This window comes from Choloepus didactylus, chromosome 5 (assembly GCF_015220235.1).
Source record: "Choloepus didactylus isolate mChoDid1 chromosome 5, mChoDid1.pri, whole genome shotgun sequence".
Taxonomy (NCBI): domain Eukaryota; kingdom Metazoa; phylum Chordata; class Mammalia; order Pilosa; family Megalonychidae; genus Choloepus; species Choloepus didactylus.
The window spans coordinates 6,960,791-6,972,673 of record NC_051311.1 but is presented as its reverse complement, the minus strand read 5'-3'; the positions used below and the strand labels follow the sequence as shown (position 1 = coordinate 6,972,673).

Sequence of the window (11,883 nt, the reverse complement as noted above, 5' to 3'; positions counted from 1 at the left end):
CTGTTAGGGAAGAAAATAGGAATGTGCATTTCTAATGATTTTAAAAATGCCTTTATCAGGGTGTGGGCGGTGGGGGGAGGACAGAGTCGGTGGATACTATCAGGGAGCTTCCTAGTTCTGAAGCAGTCTTTTGGCTCCCTCTGGTGGGATCCTACAGAATGACACCCCCAAATGTGACCCTGTCAACACGTAACAAACTCAGGCTTGTTTAGAAAACTGGAAAGATGCAACCAAACAGGCCAAGCCAACACTTGGCTGTATGCCAGCAGCAGGGGAATTAGCTAAGGACTTGAGATCAGTCTAGAGGTAGAGCTCAATTTATACAAGCATTGATCCACTCTTCTCCATGCAAATGGAATATGACACTTTAGCAATATTCATGTTAGTTCACTGGCTGCCAATCGCACCCCACCCACCCACCCAGTGCCTTAGTCTTCAACAAAAAGTCCATTCAATACATCTCAAGGTCTTATCACCACCTCTGCAAGAAAAAAAATTGCTCAAGAGACTCGTGAAAACACAGGATGCCCTCAACTGGCTTGGAAGTCTTACACGGGTGATTTTTTCTTCATTTGGATTCCCCAAACTAACAGCAGCTATGCTTACTTTGGAGCTGTGGTTCTCGACCTTAGCTTAGTTTGAGGACCCACCCCCAGCTTGATACTAGTTGTACATTTCTAATTCCAAGTAGAAAAAAAGGTATTTAATGAAAAAGCATATTCAGTTAATGCATAATGTGTGTGTGTGCATGTATCTGTGGTGGGCGACGTGCTATGAACGATGTTTATTTAAATAGTCTGTGGGTCATGTTTGCTCCATGGGTAGGTCCATGGATGCTGTGAGGCAACCCCAAGTCCCCCACTGACCCTACAGACTGAGCCCCAACGTCTAGAGCAGTGGCCTCCCCTGCGGCATAGCCGGGTCAGGGAAATGAGCCCCCACTGCCATCAGGGGGACTCCGACCCACATTTTATAGGGGCAGTGGCTGAACAGGGGCTCACTGGCCTCTAATTGTGGGTTCATCATTCCACTATGTCTCACACTGAAGTGGGCTGGGGGAATGGGCTGGCTGATCATGTTGACAAACCTCACTTTTAAATTAAGTTTAAATAATCCCAAGAGGAAGTGAGGATTTTAGAATCCCAGGGAGTGGCTCTAGATGGAAACCGAGTAGGATGGAGAAGTCCACCAGGGTCCAGACCTGCCGTCTCCCACAGAACTCCCCTCCCTGAGGACACCTGGCCAGACTTACAGGCCCCTGAAGCAATCATTGGTGCTTTTAATTTGAAAGAGAAGGAAACCTAACTCATTATCGGTGAGAGGGGGTTCCAGGGTGCCAGGCGACTTGCCTGTCCTAAGCAGCCCCACCCAGCACAGCCCCCGAGGCTTCCTTGACAGACAGTTGGAGCCTTTGATTTATTAGCGGCCTCGGTTACAGATCCCATCCCTACAGGGGGACGAGGTCACCAGCTCTCCTTGTGGGCAGGTTCCTGCTTCCCAGAGGCGAGCGGAACCGCAAGGCTGTGCAACCCCAAGGCCCTGGCATCCGGGCTTGGCAGCAAATTTCTCAAGTTTCAGGCTAACCCCTTCTTTGGACGCTGGGGCCAATCTGCATCCAGAATTAGACAGCGCCTGGTGAGCCAGCAAAAGCTGCAGACAATCCACCTGGAAGGACAGCTGCTGGGCTCCGGGGAAGGCAAGCGCGCTGAGGGGCCGGGCTTCTTCCTTATGGGTTCTTGGCATTTCAGCATCCCAGGGAGGGGAGCTGCTGGCCCTCCTTGGTTCATTACCAGTCCGACATCGACAGCAGCCAGCTGTACAGCCTCAGGCAAATTATAATGCCTCTGTCCATTGAAGCAGGGTGGCCTTGTCTGCAGAGACCCCCTTTGGATGCCAAAATTCTGTTTTATTTCAACTAGACTTGAACAGCAAGCATAAAACAAAAGCTAGGTATTATTGTATGTGGGGCACTGTGGTATTGTATAATCCCTCCAACAACCCTCTGAGCTGGGTCCCATTTCTGTCATCTTCCATTTCATGCACAAGGAAACTGAGGCACAGGTGGGTTAAAGAACTTTCCTAAGGTTGCAGAGCTAGAAAGTTGCAGAATGAGGATTCAAAACCAGGTGACCCGCTGGCTCCAGAGTTCTCCCTTTCAACCACCCCACTGGAGGAGAGAGAGGTCCTGGGGGGCCCATATTGGCCTTGGTCACCTCTGAGTGACCGGCAGCAGCTGCTGGGGATGTCAGACTGGAAATGAAATGAGGCAGCTGGCAAGGGGGGGGTCCTGGCCGAGTGCCAGGTGTGCCCAAATCTAAAGTGCACACCCTCAGCCACTTGGCTACAACGCCTTCCCTGAGCTGGTTATGAGAGCAAACTCCTGAGATATGGGTCAGTGACCAATGGCGAGGTGTTTGTTAAATAAACAGTTCATATCTGTACGAAATAACATGCCTTAAAACCATATGGAAGAATATGTATTTATGTGGCAAGATGTTTAAGATACTGATAACAAGAGATGTCTAAATATAAGATTTTATAAAAGTGCCTCAGGCAACTGTGGGGATGCAGGAGTCTAAATTCTGTAGGGCAGGCAGCAAACTGGCAACTCCAGTGAAGGTATGTGATGAACTCCTCAGGAAATGTTTCGCTAGTCAGCCAAAGAAGTGAAGGTCCTCTAGTTGTCTCACTTGAAAGTCTTCAACTGATTGGATTAAATCCAGTTGACTGAATTCCCTCACTGTGGAAGACATGCCCTTCGTTGATGTAATCAGTCACAGCAGCCAATTGACTGATGATTTAATAAACCAGTCTTCTCTTTATTAACCAGCCACAAATGTCCTTGCAGTAATGGTTAGGCCAGTGCTTGCTTGACCAGGCACCTGGGTACCATCACCTGGCCAAGTTGACACAGGAACCAACCATCACAGATACATTAAGCATAGAACACAACTACCAAACAACATGTGGCTCCAGATCACATGCGATCATGGAAAAACTAATTAAAATGAAGAGCACAATACAATTTCTAGCTGATTAGATTGGCAGAAAGTCTAAAAGTCTGAAAATACCAAGTGATATTTATGGTATGTAGAAATGGGAACTTTATTTTTTTAAAATTTTTTATTAAGATTTATTCACATACCATACAATCATCCAAAGTATACAATCCATTGATCACATTACCATCATATAGTTGTTCAGTCATCACCCCGATCTGTTTTTTTTTTACATTTTCCTTGTACCAGAAAAAGTGAAAGCAAGAATTAAAAAAACAATAGTAAAAACAGAACACCCAAATTGTCCCCCCCCATTACTTCCTTTAGTTCTAGTTTTAGTTTTTTTTTTTTTTTTTGCACCCCCGTTTTTCTACTTATCCATCCATACACTGGACAAAGGGGAGTGTGATCCACATGGCTTTGGACATTATTACACAATCGTCTTCAAGATTCAAGGGTTCTGGGTTGTAGTTTGATAGTTTCAGATATTTACTGCTAGTTATTCCAATTCATTAAAACCTAAAAAGGGTTATCTATAGCGTGTGTAAGAGTGCCCACCAGAGTAACCTCTCAGCTCCTTCTGGAATCTCTCAGCCACTGAAACTTACTTCATTTCATTTCACATCCCCCTGTTGGTCAACCAGATAAGAAACAGGAACTTTAAAATCCCAAGCGACGGCTAGGGTATGTGGGATTGGGAACGTTTATATGCTGCTGTGGGAGCCAGGTTGGCAGTAGCAAAATGTGTATACTCTTCAATCCAGCAATTCCAGTCCTAAATATGCATCTTAGGAAACCAATGAGGAGGCACACAAGGAAACATGTACATGGAGTTTCCCCGCAGCATTGGTTGTAACGGTAAAAAATTGAGAACAACCTAAAATTTAACCATAAGAGAATAAATAAAATGTGATATTTTCATACAACAGAATATTATATGCTGTTCAAATAAACTACCTCATGCTACATATATCAGTATGAAGAGATTTTAAAAGTGTAGAGCAGAAATAATAGTTTGCAGATCTGTATGCACAGTCATCACTGTGTAAACAATACAAACACACACACTGCACACACACACACACACACACACTGTGCACACAGACCAATGCAAGGCCCAGAAGGAGACATGTCAAGTTCATATTACTGATTATTCCTGGGGAAAGAGGAAGGAGAATGGAACCACACAGAGGACCCAGGAGGATTCTGACTTTATCCAAAATGTTTCATCCACAAACACGGAGATATACACATCCAAACTGCACACATTATTCCCAAACATTAACATTAATTCTCTTGCTGAGCAAGACAGCTGGGCTTGTTAGAAGATACACTCTCCTCTGCAAAAAAAATTCTCATCCCTCTTCCCCCTCAAGTGTGCCTTCATTTTTAGCAGATGAAAAGTATGCATCCCGTGGAGAAACAAAACAATCCCCAAATATTCCTGGTGGCCATCTCTGGGTGTTGGGAGTATGGTTGATTTAGATTTTCTTCTTTTCACATATTTAAAAATTTTCCAACTGAAACATGATTACTTTTATAATAAGGAAACAGGGAATGTACAATTGAAATTCTTGTTTCATCTCGGGTCAGTGTGTGAAGAGTTTAACACCCCAAATAAGGTGTTTTCACCACTGTCCTCTGCAGTGGTCAGTGTTTCCACCCAGGACTTGAAGCACTAGCCATTGGAAAAAATAGTTAGAAATAGTTATGACTTAAAAACGAAAGTTTTGGGTCTGTTTGAGTCTCCTGGTTGCTGTGTCAAACCCTTGCAATCGGTTGGCTTGAAAAATGGGAGTGTATTGGCTCACAGTTTTGAGGCTAGGAGAAGTCCAAATCAAGACATCATCAAGGCGATGCTTTCTTCCCAAAGACTGTGGTGTTCTGGGGCTGGCTGCTGGCCATCCTTGGTCCTTCGCTTTTCTGTCACATGGCAATGCCAGTGCTGACCTCTCCTGGCTTCTCAGTTCCACTGACTTCCAGGTTCTGGCTGCTCCCTGTGGCATTCTCTGTGTCAGAATGTCATTCTGCTTATAAAGGACTCCAATAACAGGATTAAGACCCATCCTGATAGTTGGGCCACACCTTAACAGAAGTACCCTCAACAAAAGGTCCTATTTACAGTGGGTTCATACCCACAGGAATTAAGTTTAAGAACACGTTTTTCTGGGGTCATAGCTCCATGCCACCACAGGGTTCTTACTGACTATTCAAATACATGGGGTGGGGCAGGCTGGTGCCAGGCCATTTTCTGCAGATGAGAGAAAAAATTTCTACTTTCATTTCTAGCTCAGGGAACATCTCTAAAAGACCCACTGGCTGGACTGTATAAAAGTTGGTTCAAAAATATAAATACCTTGAAGTGATTTTGGTTTCTCCATTAAGATGTTCTTCTTTAACAGGAAGAAGCATCTGGATGGACTGAGGCTTCCATATGGCTAGGGTCCACAGAAATGCTCATCCAAACAGGAACATTCTTGAGAGTAGAAGGATGGTTGGTATCCATCCTACTCTCCCAGGGACATGGCACTGAGGTCACCTTAACGAGACCGTCTGGAGAACTTCATGCAGAGCCCGACCCTGACGCCAGGCATCCACCGAGGCAGACAGCACCACCGTGAGCCCGGCCTGTGTGGACTCCAGGGGAGCGATCCTGGCTGTGACCCATGTGGTGGCCTCACAAGCTCACCACTTGCTGGGGGTGGGGGGCCGCCCTGCCTCTGCGGACCACCAGACGGAATCCCCGGCTCAGGCTCGTTAGGGCACCCTGCCTTTGATTCCTGCTGGGGATGGGGGTGCACTAAGTAGAAGCTGGGAACTAGGCGGGCCTGCCATGCCCCTCGTCTAGTGAGAACAAAGTCATTAAATAATTATCTACGAACTGTATTTGGTTTGAGAAGGTCTGGGGTGGATGACGGGAGTATCTGGCCTGGTTTGGGAGCTCACAGAAAGTTCCCCCAAGGAAGGGGTGCGGTTACCCTGAGACCCAATGGAGAGCTGGGGTGAGGCAGGAAAATGGGCAGAACCGGGGGCCCTGTGAACGGCCCTGCACAGCCCAAGGCAGAGGGTGCAGGGGGACCTGGAGGGGCTGAGAAGGCTGCAGAAGAAGACGGTACGTTCATGGGCCTGCTTCATTTCTTCATTGTCCTGTATGATGGTGGAAAATCAGCCCATCCTGCCCCTGAAAAGTCCTTCCCATGGGCCCTTCAGGGTAATCCAAGTGGTCCTAGAGGTTCTGAGAGTGACACCATGCGTGGGTTTAGTGCAGGGCCTGGCCACGGGCAGGGGGTGGAGACGCTTCCTCTGTGGCAGGTGGGCTGAGGCCCAGGCTCCTCCCTGGGAGCCAGCTGGGTGCTGTCAGGGCCCCCCTGTGGGCTTCTCTGGGCTGGCACCTTTGATTCTCACACTCCTGTTTGCTGCTTCCCTCTGGAGTGGCCTGGAGACCCTGCGTCCTGGGCCTGGCGCCGCAACAGGGCGCACTGGAGAAGCGGCTGGGCACGGGCCAATGAGGCTGGCTCTGCTGCTTCTCCCAGGGCAGCCAACACTTCACAGGGGCTCGGCCCTTCATCCCCAGGGCAAGATGGGTCCAGGGATGGCAACAGGGACAGCAGGTGCCCTGGGGACATACACCAACCCCCTAAGACCTCAGAGCTCAGGGGCCACCTTGCACTCGTGCATTATCTCCAGAAAGCCCTCTGCAAATGGTCAGTGTGCCTCAGTGCATCATCAGGTTCATGGCTGCGCAGAACAGGCTCGCAGACCGTTGCCTGAGGGGGACTGGGGGTCCCTCATAGCCACGGGGCCCCCAGGAGCTGCGCTAGCTCCTGGAGTAGGACCAGTTTCCTGGGGTAAGAGCGCAGACACTGCGGCAAAGCACACTGGGCACAGGCCGCTCCCTCAGCCACACTCCACATGCACAGCGAGGACAGCTGCGATGGGAGGGCAGCTGACCTTCTCTCTCTGTCTCCAGGGTGGAGGATTCTGACTGTTACATAGTCAGAAAGGTCTGGGGTAGACTCCTGGATTTGCCCCTTCCTGCTTGGTGATGTTAGTCATTTACCTCAATTGTGGAATGGGAATCTCAGTGGTCTGCTCTTGGGGTTGTTGTAGGAGACCATGAGATAACATGCAGATGTCACTTAGCATTGTCCCTGACAGGTGGGCTGCTCAGTGACCACCTGACCCCGGGAGAAAGAGGTTATGTCTCCCTTACCTCTGCAAAGCTGTGCTGGAGCTTGTCCACCCTGAAGGCTGGGGCTGGGTGGTTGGGGGGCAGGAAGAGAAAGACATGGAAGGCTTTCAGACTCTACCCATTGCTATCTTAGCGACACCTCCTCAAATCCCGAATCAATGGACTGCCTATAAATCCAGACCTGTTCTGACAAAACCAAACCCAACAAAAATTCCTAATCCCAGCCAGGTTACTGAGGCAAGATGTGAAACAGAAATTAAAAAGGGGTAGTCATCTAAGTTTTATAATACTTAAATATTATAAATTTCTTCTTGCCTCAAAAAATTAAAAAGTAAAAGACGTTCCACCCAAACTCAGTCATTCTGACGAAGCCTAGACGGAGACTAGATACAGGGGTGGAGGCTGGTCTAGCAACTGGAGATGTGAATTCAGAGAGTGGGGCTGTGGCAGCTGCACTCAGGTTTCCTTCTGGAGACTTAACATCTGAACCTTGCCCTGGTGTTCATCCTGGTCTCCGTTATTTGCCCCACGGGGTACAACTGATTTAAAAAGTTATAACAGGTTTATCCATATAAAGGAATAATAATCAGCTGTAAAAAGGAATGAAGTCCTGTTACGCAACAACACGGATGACCCTTGAAGATGTCATGTGGAGGGAAATATACTATATACAAGAGGACAAGTATCACATGATTGCACTTGTATATGAAATAACTAGAACAGGCAAATCCATGGAGATGAAAAGTAGATGAGAGGTTACTGGGGCTTGGGAGAGGGGGAAATGGGTACAGAGTTTCTACTCAGGGAGATGAAAAAGTTTTGGGAATGGAAGGTGGCATTTGTAAGCACAACACTGTAAATGTAATTAATGCTATTCAATTGTACACTTAGTTAAAAATGGGACATTTTATGTTGCATATACGCTGTTCTGGTTTGGTAATGCTGCTGCCATGCAAAATACCAGAAATGGATTGGCTTTTATAAAGGGGGTTTATTTGGTTACAAATTTACCTCTGTCAGCTGGGAAGGCACGTGGCTGGCATCTGCTGATTCTGGGTTGTGTTCCAACTCCTCTCTCAGCTCCTGTGCTTTCTTCAAAATGTTGCTCTTGGGGTGTTTTGCCCTCTCTTAGCCTCTCCAGAGCAAACAAAGTGTCAGCAAAAGTCTGCTTTCAGTGGCCATCTCCAAAATATCTCTGTGAGCTGCTCTCCAAAATGTCACTCTCAACTGCTCTGGGCTCCTTCTGTTTCTGAGCTCTTTTTTTTTTTTTTTTTTTTTTTTTTTTAAATCATCATTTTATTGAGATATATTCACATACCACGCAGTCATACAAAACAAATCGTACCCTCGATTGTCCACAGCACCACCACACAGCTGTACATTCATCACCCAAATCAATCCCCGACACCCCCACTAGCACACACACAAAAACAACAAGAATAATAATTAGAGTGAAAAAGAGCAATCGAAGTAAAAAAGAACACTGGGTACCCCTGTCTGTCCGTTTCCCTCCCCCACCCCTCCACACATCCATCCACAAACCAGACAAAGTGGTGTTTGGTCCTTATGGCTTTCCCAATCCCATTGTCACCCCTCACAAGCCACACCTTTATACAACTGTCTTCGAGATTCATGGGTTCTGGGTTGTAGCTTGACAGCTTCAGGCATCCACCACCAGCCACCCCAACTCTTTAGAACCTAAAAAGGGTTGTCTGAGCTCTTTTATAGGATTCCATTGATCAAATCAAGACCCATCCTGAATGGGTGGGGCCCACATCGCCACGGAAATAATCCAAAAGTTTTACTTGCAGTTGATTGAATCACATCTCCATGGAAACACTCAATCAAAGGATTCCAACCTTATCAACACTAATACATCTGCCCCTACAAGACTGCATTAAAGAACATGGCATTTTGGGGGACATAATACATCCAAACCAGCACATTATGTTATCACCATAAAAATTTTAAAAAAACTTATAAAGGCACCCAGGTGTGATTCTCATAAAGAATCAGAACCTTCAAACCACAGACCAAAGATCAATAGGATCCCTCTTTTGTAGGATCCTTTAGTGATTTCCCAGGGGTTGTGCTGGCATGGCTCCTTTTCCAGCGACAGGGTTCATGCGCTCCCACTGGGGTGAATAGGGGGTTAAGCATTTTCCTAAATGCACAAAGCATGGTTTTTTTTTGGCATGAATGAGGCATCAACTCAAGAGATAAGTGTCCTGATGTCTAAGCACTGCCACAAAGGAGAGCCACAGCTCAAAAGACCTAAAAGGCAAGTCACCACTTTTGGCACTTAACTGGCTTTAGTTAATAACTCTAGGTAGTTAGTTAATTTATTCAATCGTGGCATGCACATATTAGAAATTAATACAAAACTAATATGTTTGATGAATAAAAATGAAAAACAAAAAACAAAAACCAACCAGAATAGTGAAAAGAAAAAAAGCTCTTGTAATTTCACCATCCAAGGATCACTGCTGTTAACAATTTGATGCAACTCCTCCCAGCCTTCTTTCTGTGGTTCGTGTGAGTGGTGTTTTATAAAAATTGAAGCTGCAAACATGCTGGTTTGTAACCTGCCACTCCTTTCTGTTTATTTTTTAAATTTTTTTAACTTCTCACTGTTTCTTTAACATTTTCCTATGCCATCCTGTAAATCTACAATTTTAAGAGCTGATGGGCATTCCATAATTTCTTTTACCAATTCCTTATTGTTGGACTTCTGTGTTTTTCCAACATTTTGCCACTATAAACAACAATGTATATGTAAGATACTTACACATATATCTTTGCATAAATTTCTAATTATTCTTTAAAGGAACTGCTGGTCTGAGATACGCTATGGGTATTATAAGTTGCATAACATAATAGGCTAAATGACTTGAATCCCTTATCAATATTATTAGACTCCTTTTTAAAAATCTTTGAAGTTTGAGGCAATATTGTTTTAATTAGCATTTCTTTATTAGCAGTGAGGCTGCAAACTTTTTCTTATATATTTTGATCATTTTTTATTTCAGCTTTTGAGAATTGCTTATTAACATGTATTTCCCATTTATCTATTGATTTTTTGTCTTTGTATTGCTATATGTTAAGAGCTGTTTATGTCCACTGAAAATGTTTTCCCCATTTTGTCTTTTCCCTTGAATTTCATTGATTTAAAACAAAAGTTACCCAATCCTGGAGACATTTCTTGCTTGCCCCCCTTGCCCTGGCCGTAGCACACCCCAGGGCTGATGACTCACGGTCTCTCCAGGTAGCCTGTGTCCCTTGGCTCTCATGACGTCACACTCCAGCTTTTTCTTCCACTTCCTCGGATTCCTTCCCGGTCTTCCTTGTGGGAGGCCCCCCTCTGCCCACTGCTTAGATGCTTGTGGTCCTCAGGCTTGGGCCCCCGCCTTCTTCCTCCTCTCCTGCTACACACTCTCCCCTGTGGCTCCCCTCTACTCCCTTGACTCAGTTTCCCCTCCTTGCTGATGACCCACCAGGCCCACCACAGCCGTGTGTGTCTCCCGGCTGAGCTTCATCCCATGTATCCAAGTGCCTCCAGGGCACCCTCCCAAGAACCGCGAGCTCCATGGAGATCACCATCAGCCCCTTGCACTTGTAATAATACTCCTCCTCCTCTGTGCCTGATCTCCACCACCCGGGTGCCCATGTCGGAAGACTGGCTGTTACCCTTGATGCTCTCTTTCCACCTTCTACACAAGTTCAGACGAGCAACAAGAACTGAAGACTTTGCCTCCTAAATCTCTCCCGGTCCTCCTTTTCCCACCCCTCTCCTGCCACCCCGATCTGGACAATGATCCGCTTCCTCTGGATTATGAATTATGTTAACAACCTCGTGGATGTCCCCTTGCTCCTGGCCCATCCGTGCTCCCCGTTATGCACTGACTTGTCTTTCTCTCCAGCAAGTGCAAATCTCATCAAGTCAGTCCTCAGTTAACCTCCTTTGATGGCTTCCCTTTGCGCTCAGGATAAAGTTCAAAACCCTTAACACATTATTATACATTATTTCTTTCATGACAAAAACATGATACCAAGAAGACCTTAATTTTTTCCTTTTGTTCTTTTTGTTCTAGCTAATATTGCACCACTTAAATGACTACGTTTTAAAATTTCTTGAGAAAGTTTCTCTCTGTTTGTTTAGGTCACTAACTTGATAGAGAGCTCGGTTCATTGTTTCACTTTGCTCTTGATTGTTCTGGTATTGCTTTTTAAATTTATTTTGTTTTATTTTTATGTAAAAATATTTCCACGGTTTCAACGACAAATCTAGAAAGAAAAGATTTATTTGGAGAAGTTCCCTCATCATTAGATTAATAGTAGCATATTACATGTAGTCTTCTCCACCTTGCTTTTTCCATCTAAAAATATATCCTGGAGACCACGCCATAATAGTATATAGAGAGATCCCCCACTTCTTTTTTTTTAATTTCTATTTATTTCTCTTTTTTGGGGGGAGGGGGTGTCAAAAAGTTTGGTTTCTGCTTCAAAGAGCTTTCCCAAGGAGTTGTTATTCATTTTCATGACATGTTCTTCTGTCTTTCACAACAGTCTGAATTCAAGGTAATGTGTGTATGTGTTGTTCTGAAATATGATGCAAGCATCTGGACACATGGGGGCTTATTTGTGTTCTTGTTCTTATATGAAAAGAACTGGTATTCTGGCTTCAAGAGCAAA

General features: G+C 45.5%; 1 protein-coding gene across 2 annotated transcripts in view; it reads right to left on the bottom strand.

The window, feature by feature from the left end:
- MSRB2 (methionine sulfoxide reductase B2) overlaps positions 1-11,883 on the bottom strand; it is a 76,042-nt gene that overhangs the window by 10,681 nt on the left and 53,478 nt on the right. The window lies entirely within an intron of this gene.